Source organism: Camelus bactrianus, chromosome 2, assembly GCF_048773025.1.
Source record: "Camelus bactrianus isolate YW-2024 breed Bactrian camel chromosome 2, ASM4877302v1, whole genome shotgun sequence".
Taxonomy (NCBI): domain Eukaryota; kingdom Metazoa; phylum Chordata; class Mammalia; order Artiodactyla; family Camelidae; genus Camelus; species Camelus bactrianus.
In genome coordinates, this window is record NC_133540.1 from 38,319,261 (window position 1) to 38,328,357 (window position 9,097).

Genomic DNA, 9,097 nt, shown 5'->3' on the forward strand with positions numbered 1-9,097 from the left:
TTGGATGAATTACCAATTTTAGTTGGAAATGCTAACACTTCCTCAGAAATTGGTTAGGTCAAACACACAAGACAGGAACATACAGAATGTTAGAAAATCACAATTCTATATATCTAATTAATTATACATAAAATTGTATATATGTATATATACATATATGTATTTAATACCCAATAAGTAAATATTATTTTTGAGCACCCATGGACCAGCCACAAGAATTGAGTTCTTATTGGGACTCAATGAAAGCCAATCAAATCTCAAGCAATCAATATCTTGGAGACTATGACAATAATAGAGTAAAATTAAAAATTAACCATTAAAGGAGTGCTTTAAGAGGTGTGTATGTCTGTAATCTTAAAAAGAGACTGCTAACAAAACTACGATGAGGTATCACCTCACACCAGTCAGAACGGCCATCATTCAAAAGTCCACAAATGACAAATGCTGGAAAAGCTGTGGAGAAAAGGGAACCCTCCTACACTGCCTGTGGGAATGCAATTTGGTGCAGCTACTGTGGAAAACAGTGTGGAGATTCCTCAAAAGACTAGGAATAAACTTACCATATGACCCAGTAATCCCACTCCTGGGCATATATCCAGAAGGAACCCTACTTCAAAAAGACACCTGCACCCCAATGTTCATAGCAGCACTATTTACAATAGCCAAAGCATGGAAGCAGCCTAAATGTCCATTAACAGATGACTCGATAAAGAAGAAGTGGTATATTTATACAATGGAATACTATTCAGCTATAAAAATGTCAACATAACGCCATTTGCAGCAACATGGATGTTCCTGGAGAATGCCATTCTAAGTGAAGTAAGCCAGAAAGAGAAAGAAAAATACCGTATGAGATCGCTCATATGTGGAATCTAAAAAAAAATAAAGAACATAAGTACAGAACAGAAAACAGACTCATAGACATAGAATACAAACGTGGTTGCCAAGGGGGCAGGGGGTGGGGAGAGACAGACTGGGATTTCAAAATTTGTAGATACTGACAGACATATGTAGAATAGATAAATAAGATTATACTGTATAGCACAGGTAAATACATACAAGATCTTGTGCTAGCTCACAGTGAAAAAAAAGTGACCGTGAATATATGTATGTTCATGTATAACTGAAAAATTGTGCTCTACATTGGAATTTGACACAACATTGTAAAATGACTATAACTCAATAAAAAATGTTTTAAAAATAAAAAGAGACTGCTAAGAAACTCTTAGGTAAAAAAAAAAAAAATTACAGAATACTTAGAACTACATGATAATGAAGAAAGCCACAAGCCAGCATTTTTAGGTGACAGCTAAAGCATTCTAAGCGGGAAATTTGGAAGGCAAGGCGAACGGTGATGTGGATATAGGGGGAAGTTAACAACAATAACAACACAACGACAGTGACGAAACCAGGAGAGGGACTGCACGGGCTGATCAAGGTGAAGGATCATGAACTGAGAAACTGCTTAGTGGTATTTTCAAAAGAAAATAGTTTTTAACAAATTAACCGTAATATTGCAATAATGATGTGTTCAATTCAAATCAGTTTTTAGAATAGAAGGGGGATTATTTAACAGGAAATCAAAGTGATGCTGAGGAGCTATAATAGAAGTGTGTGTACTAATGAAATAATTGTCAATACATGTTGTAAATTACCACACATTTCTTTAGCTATTTATGCATCTGAGGCCCGTAAAAGACAGAGGCCCATAAAAAAACAAAGAAGAATAGAGGATCTTTGGTTTGCCTTGTTAGCAAGAGACATCCATCTCACTCCTGGGCTACCACAGTCCTCTGCTTCATTATCCAGGGAATTCACAACAGTTTTCTAGATTTCAGAGAAAAATGAAGCATAGAACAAACTTTCTCACTTCTCAGCTTGCCTGACAAAATTTTTGACCTAATAATCAAGTTTCCAGGTAGTATAATATTCAAATAAATATATCACATGAATCATAAGATATTCTCCACAATTTTCCTTTAACTCTGTAGCAAATGAAGCAACAAAAAGAAGCCTTGAGATGGGCTTATTAACTTTTCAGCTACATAGTAAGATAAATGTGGCAATAGAAGATCATTCCAAAGATTTTGATTTGAGTTCCAATATGAATATAGATTCTAAATGACTGCTTTGTCCTATAAAATCTTTTCCTTCATTGACCAAATACGAGTCTTATCTGTATCATACCAATGCAAAGGTAATTTATACTTTTCAACTGCACATTTACCATTGCAACCCTGATTTCCTTTACACAATATTTCCTGTCTTAGATGAATTTTCCAGGTTATAAACAACAGAATGAATTGTGATGTTTTACAACATGCGTTAAAATTTCTTTCACTTGTGACATATGTTCCTATCACAGTTGCTCAATATTATTCCAATTTGCGGTGAAATTAGTCCCTTCCCTTTGTTTAAAACTGATCTTTTTATAGATGGACAATATTTTAATTGTAGTTTAATTCGATAACTTAATTCATTCAACAAATGATAAGCAACTACTATATGCCAGGTTGAGTGTTGTGTACTCGAAGATAAAGCACTGTTTTCCTCAGGTAACCAATAAAAAAGAGACCCATAGACAGATATAAGACAGTATTATAAGGGCCCAACAGAAGCAGGCATGGGGTCTTCTGGGTGCATTTAATACTAAAACATAATCATACCTCAGGGGAATAGAGATGAGATATTGGAGGGATGAGTAATAAATGAGCATTGAAGTCTCACCAGGCTAAAGAAGTAAGAGAGGGTTGGGGTTGTGGAAAGCATTCCGGCTGGGGGATGCAACGTGTACAACGCCAAGGAGGAAGAAATTGTGCAGAGTGCACAGGGAATGTTAGTGAGTCCAAAGTTGTACTGCTCTTCACACGACAGGCCAATAAATCAAGAGATGAGTTGCTGGGGCGGGAATAGTGACCTTATTCAGAAAGCCAGCAGACTGAGAAGACGGTTGATTGATGTCCCAAAAAACCATCTTACCCAAGTCAGAATTCAGAATTCTTTTATACTAAAAGGGGAGGGGGTGTGCTGGTTGTTGCAAACATCTTGGTGCTCAAAATCTTTGTTTTTGCAACTGCCCATGTAGGTTTGGTCACAATGTTCCTATAAATCTCCAACAAGACAAATATTATTCTCTGTTCTGCAACTGTTTATCCCTATGTGAATGGAAAAGTGTTACACCTTTAAAGATGAGAGCCTTGAAAATGGGCTGTCCTGTATTTCAGGCTATAGGCAACTTTATTCTACAAAGGTACAGAGCCAGCATGACTCAGCACAGGCAACAGAGCACAAGGGTTATAGCTAAAGGAATAGATCCAATATGGAGTCAGGTTTGTTCTTCTCTGTTACAGGACCTCAAATGGTGTTTGAGGCAGGAATAAAGGCATAAAGCTGGAGAAGTAGCCAAAGGTCAAGCCATATGGGAATACATCAGCCTTGGTGAGAAATCTTTATATGACTCGTTGGAAGGTAAGCTTTCAGAAAACCCTGTGGTGAGTAGAGACTGAATTCTAGAGAACCATGTAAGAAGTGCTACAATAAAGAGGTTGTGACAGTGTTCTAGGCAAGACATGACAAGAACCAAGCCAGGGTGGTGGACATAGAGACTGATACAAGGGGTGTATTGGTCCTATTGCTGTGATGATAAATCACTACATACTTAATGGCTTAAAAACAACACAGATGCATTATCCTACAGTTCTGGAGATCAGAAGTCTGAAATGGGTCATAGAATAGGGCTAAAATTAAGGCTTCAGCAAAACTATGTTCCATCTGCTTGCTTTAGGGAAGAATTTGTTTCTTTGCCTTTTCCAGATTTCCTGCATTCCCTGGCTCGTTCTCTCTTCTTTGCATCACTCTGATTTCTGTATCTGTTATCACATCTCTGACTGTAACCCTCCTGCCTACCTCTTATAAAAACTATGATCACACTGGGGTTGGCTCACCCAGAGAATATGAGATGGTCTCCTCATCTCAACATCCTTAACTGAATCACATCTACAAAGTCCCTCTGGCCATATAAGGTAACATATTCACAGGTTTGGGGGATTAGGCTGGAAGTATCTTTAAAGGGCCGTTATTCTGTCTACCACACAGGACGTGCTGAAAAAATATTTACAAGGACTTGGTAATTTATGGAGAGAGTGTGGGATGAGTGAAAGAGAAAGTAAAGCATTCCCACGTATTTAACTTAGCTGACTTTAAGAAAGATGTCATCGACTGACATGAGGCATAGTGAAGGAAGAATCATTCAGGTGTGAGGTGTGGAGCGTGGAGAGTTTGAGGAGCCCGTGGAACTTCAAGCCGACAGGAGATGTCTAGCTATCTAGCAGGTGTGTTGCTATCTGAACCTGCAGCTTAGATGAAAATTGTGTTGGGAGTTTAAATTTGGATGTTTTCAGCCGTTAGGAAGCGGAGTTGAAGCCATGTTGGATGGAAACACATCAGGAGAGACTGAGAGTGAGAAACACAACAGGAAGCTGGTATTAGGGGTGTTTGAAAGAGCAGCCCTACATGTTGACTGAGGAGGATTTGTCAGAAATGGAAAATTGGTGGAACAGAGATTCTTGGGAGCCCAGGCAACTGAGCAATGGTTTTTACACTGTGCTCCTCAAAGTACCCCTGAGGGTTACTGCATTTCCCAATAGCAGAGAGGAGTGAATCAATGGGACTCCACACCTCTCACCAAGATCAGAGTAACTATGCTTTTATTTGAGTCATAGGTTTGCATTTCTCCATAAGGTTTTATTTAAATGAGGGGCTTTGTTATGAAATTGTATTTAAAATTTGCAAATCTCTATAGTAGAGAAGTTGACGTAGAGTGAATGATGAATGTCCCGTGATCCCTTGGCGAGGGCATAGCATGAATGTAGCCAAACCAATGCAGCTACTGATTACTCTTATTAATCTGTGTAATTAACAGTGAGTGGTGTTGGTTCCCTGTGTTCTTACAGCATCTTGTGCGGTGCTTGATCGTGGCACTTTTCATATTGCATTTTCATTTTTGTTTTAGTGTCCCTATATCCCCCTCTAGATTGGGAACACACTAAAAATCTCTCCAGTGGCTTTCATCTTTGTATTGCAGGTGTAAAAAGATGAGGAAAAAATTATTCCTGAGATTTCATCCTAAGGAGAAACTTTGCCTATTTTCAGGGAGAGAGAGACAGACCTCAAAAGCATGCTTAAACAAAATGTGATGCTTACTAAACTGCTTTGCAGGATAAAGGGAGAGAAATTTTGTTACCGAAAAGAAAGGAGAGGAAAAGGAAGAATGATCAAAGAATAAAGGGAAAAAGAAAGCAAAGAGAATGCAGGGGATCTTAAGATGCAACTCTGGCCCATAAATTGCCAATAATGTTCCTACATTTATAAATCCTTCCCTTAAAATTAATAACTGATAAAGGTTATGAGTTTTTGGCTGAGCTAATATAGAGCAAAACGGAGACAGTGTGTATAGAGGAGATATTTGACATAAGTACCATGGAAATGTAATATCTGGGAATTTGAAGAGATCACAAAGAGGCTTTGAACTTTAACAGGCAAAGGGTATTTCAAATAGGATATTTCAGACCAGTGCAGCCCAGTAGAAAAGTAATGGGAATCACAAAAAGCAAGCCACAGAGGTAATTTTAAATGTTCATGTAGTCATGTTAAAAACATAAAAATGAATAGTGAAATTAATTTTAATGATATATTTTGTTTAATAAAATATATCTAAAATACTTTCATTTAAGAATGTAGTTAATATAAAAATTATTAACAAAATAATTTACATTCCTTTTCTGATACTAAAGTCTTCAAAATCTGGTGTACATTTTATACTTACAGAACATTTCAATTTGAGCAAGACACATTCGAGGACTCAACACGTGACTAGTGGCTTCTATTGGACATCAAAAACCTAGATCTCCATAGGATAGGTAACCTGCAGGTGACAGTATGATTTCATTTTCAGTGCTCCTCTGGGATTGTTGAACTTGGACCAGATATGGAACTACATCTTGAATGATGCTTGGCCAGTAATACATTCTCACCTTAGCTGCCTAACTGGTGGATGCATGGAAGTTAGGACTCAACTCGGCGTCAGTGGACACACAATTTCTTGAGTAGGAAGGAAATGGTTAAGCATCAGGTCTTCAGTCCATTCTCTCCCTTTACCTAAAAAATGCCTCCAAGAAAGAACGAAGATGACCCAGTCAGTCTTCTCACAAACCTTCCAATTACAGAACTCCTGGGAAACACACTGGTGGTATTTAGTGTTGGGAGAGTCTATTTTTATCTATGGAATGCTTTGAGCAGATGCACTGGGTCTGTCAACAATTCCTTATGGAAGTCTGTGGGTCTGGGGGCAATGAAATCTATGGATATGTGGGCATGGCCTTCTAGGAAATGTCATGAATCCTATTTGGTATAAAATAAAGATATTTCGTGATTTAAATAGGTCTCTTTTGTGTAGGTAGTGTAGTCACATACATTATTACTGATCTCATGCATTAATTAGTAATTAATCAGGGCTGGCAGGTATTCTGATGTGGCAACAAAGCACCAGGGGAGCTGCCCTAGGGATCCAAGGCTTCTCTTTGCTTTGGCTGTGCCATGGATTGATTTAAAACTCAAAATTATTACTAAAGTGTGAAACTCTGATTCAAGTGAGTCTGGTTTGATAGTTCAGTCCTTGGTGTCTTTTCATTAAGACTTTAAAATATTTAACATGAAGAAAATGAAGTCTATAAAGAGATACTTAATGACTTGGTTGCTTATATAGCCCTGATTATTAAGCAAGTACTTGAATGTTTGGCAGAGATTACTTTATCTAGAGTCGTGCTGCTCTATGTGGTAGACCTTAGCCACCTGTGGCTGTTAAAACTTTAATTAATTAGAATTAAATACAAATTCAAGTCTTTATGTATACTAGCTACATTAAAACATTCCACAGACACATATGACTAGTGGCTACTCTGTAGACGAGATGAATATTGAGTGTTTCCTTCACTGCAGAAAGTTCTGTTGAACAACCTTGCTCTGTAAATTAGAGATTTTATTGGGAAATAAAGTGTCACAAACCAGAGAGAGACTTTAGTTTGAGTCAGAACATTTCAATGAAATAAGACAGAGATGTCAGGTATGGAACTAGGAAAAAAATTTGGTTAGGTCTTGCGAGATGAAGGAGAGTGGACAAAAAGGGAGAGTTTTAATGGGGGAGATACACAGGGAACTAGAGAGATGGGAGAAGACTGGACATTCTGCCATATAATCCTATACTTGGGAACACTACATTTTTAATAGCAGTACTAGTCTTGAGAGTGGGCAGAAATTGTATGTACGTATGTGTGTGTGTGCATATGTGTCTTCTTAAGGGAACTCAATTTCAGATGTGGATGGATCTGGAAGGAGGTGGCATCAAGATAAGGTAGGGCTCTAGAATCATATCAATTGTGAGAAATTTTTTGACTTTCCTAGTATTTTAAAATTTGCAGTTCAAGCCATATATCTAGGTCCCAAGAGAGACAGGGAAGATAGACTTAATATTTTGATCATGTTAATATATGCCATGCTGTCTGACACTAAATAGATCCTCAATAAAATGATCAAAAGAATGGATTAATACCCAGTATCAGCTGACTTTCTTGAAGCAACTTCTGTTCATAGACAACTATTAGAGTATGGGAATTCAACACAGCATAATCTTTGACTTGCTTTGATTTTGTAATGACAATGTAAATTTAGATCAATGGCAGTTCAGACAGAAGTACTCTTAGAAGCTAAAAGTAGACTAGCTTGTGCTGGAGGCCCTAAGCTTTGAAAGTCTCAAGTGTTTCTTTATGTAAATTTATTGCTACACTCAAAACTCTGGTATACAGTATTCACTAATCTGCAGCACATGTTTAGCTACAGAATAAATCTTGTAAATTGAAAAGATTTTGCCGACACCATCACATTGAAAAAATGCAGAAAGTAGCTGACATGAAGATATTGACCTTTTGGACTCATTCTAATAAAGACAATTCTAGCAGTGCATCTCAGTTTCGATCCTGGCAGACCAGTCCTGAGATCTGACTTCAGTGCTGAAATAATCTTATCTGGAAACTGGTTTAGATTCAGCATTACTGAACAGCATTAAAAAAAAAGAAGACTTCATTAAGTTGGCTTTCTATTTATGCCTTTGTCATTTCTTTCAGTGTTTAAATGAAAGTAACATGTAAGAAATCACTGCTGACAGGCTTCGAATTTATCTTCAATAATTTATTGTGATACTCCTCTCTCCACCCACCATTACACTGTAACAAGTCAAATATCAGTTAAAGCGATGTTTAAGACCCTGTAATTCACAGCATGATAACTGTTTTGACTATATTTAATGGCCAGCACTTACTCCAAATGAGTTAAAGCATATTATTGTGTAAGCATTTATTTTTCACTACTTTACTACCTTGGTAAAACATTTTCCTATTTCTCCACTGCTTTTCTGTTCTCTTGTAAGTTTAAATCACAGGATGTAACTAGCTAATGAACAGGATTAGATACTGCACCAACCAGGTTGATAAGTGTCAGGAATTACAAGCAAATGGACAAATGCTTAAATGCGTATGTACACATCCAACACCCTGGTCTCACATTTAACAACATGTTCATGACTACATGAGTCTTTTCCCCTTCAACTCAGCCCCTCAACCTGGATTTCCCTCTCTTAGAGAATCGTATCACCATTTATTGTGTTGCTCAACTCAGAGATTAGGCTGTCATTCTCAACTCTCGCCCTACTCTGCCTCATGCGTACCTTACATATGGTGAATTTAGGGTCTAATTGTATAGCAGACATGGTAATTGGAGTGAAGCTCAGTTCTCCTCCTTCACCCCCTTTTGGAATTATCTAGATTGTCTGCATGAATGGGTATCGTCTACGGATGATTAGTTATACAGATTTTAGTTTTTCTTTCATTCATAGACTTCTCTGTTTTACAGCTGAATCAGTCATGATCTTGACTTTGTAAAATCTTACTGTGTTTAATAGCTTTTAGTTATTGAATGAGAAGGGAAACAGGAATTTGGATATATGAAAATATTGGCTTTTGCCATTTTTCTTAAATTGTCTTCTAAA

The 9,097-nt window shown here is 37.4% G+C and overlaps 1 protein-coding gene across 1 annotated transcript in view; it reads left to right on the forward strand.

The window, feature by feature from the left end:
- SLC7A11 (solute carrier family 7 member 11) overlaps nt 1–6,503 on the forward strand; it is a 96,254-nt gene extending 89,751 nt beyond the window's left edge. Inside the window, exons 12-13 of the transcript XR_006724746.2 lie at nt 3,351–3,468; nt 5,827–6,503. The gene's annotated coding sequence lies outside the window, so the exon portion shown is untranslated. The remainder of the gene's footprint in view (nt 1–3,350; nt 3,469–5,826) is intronic.
- The last annotated feature ends 2,594 nt before the right edge of the window (nt 6,504–9,097 follow it).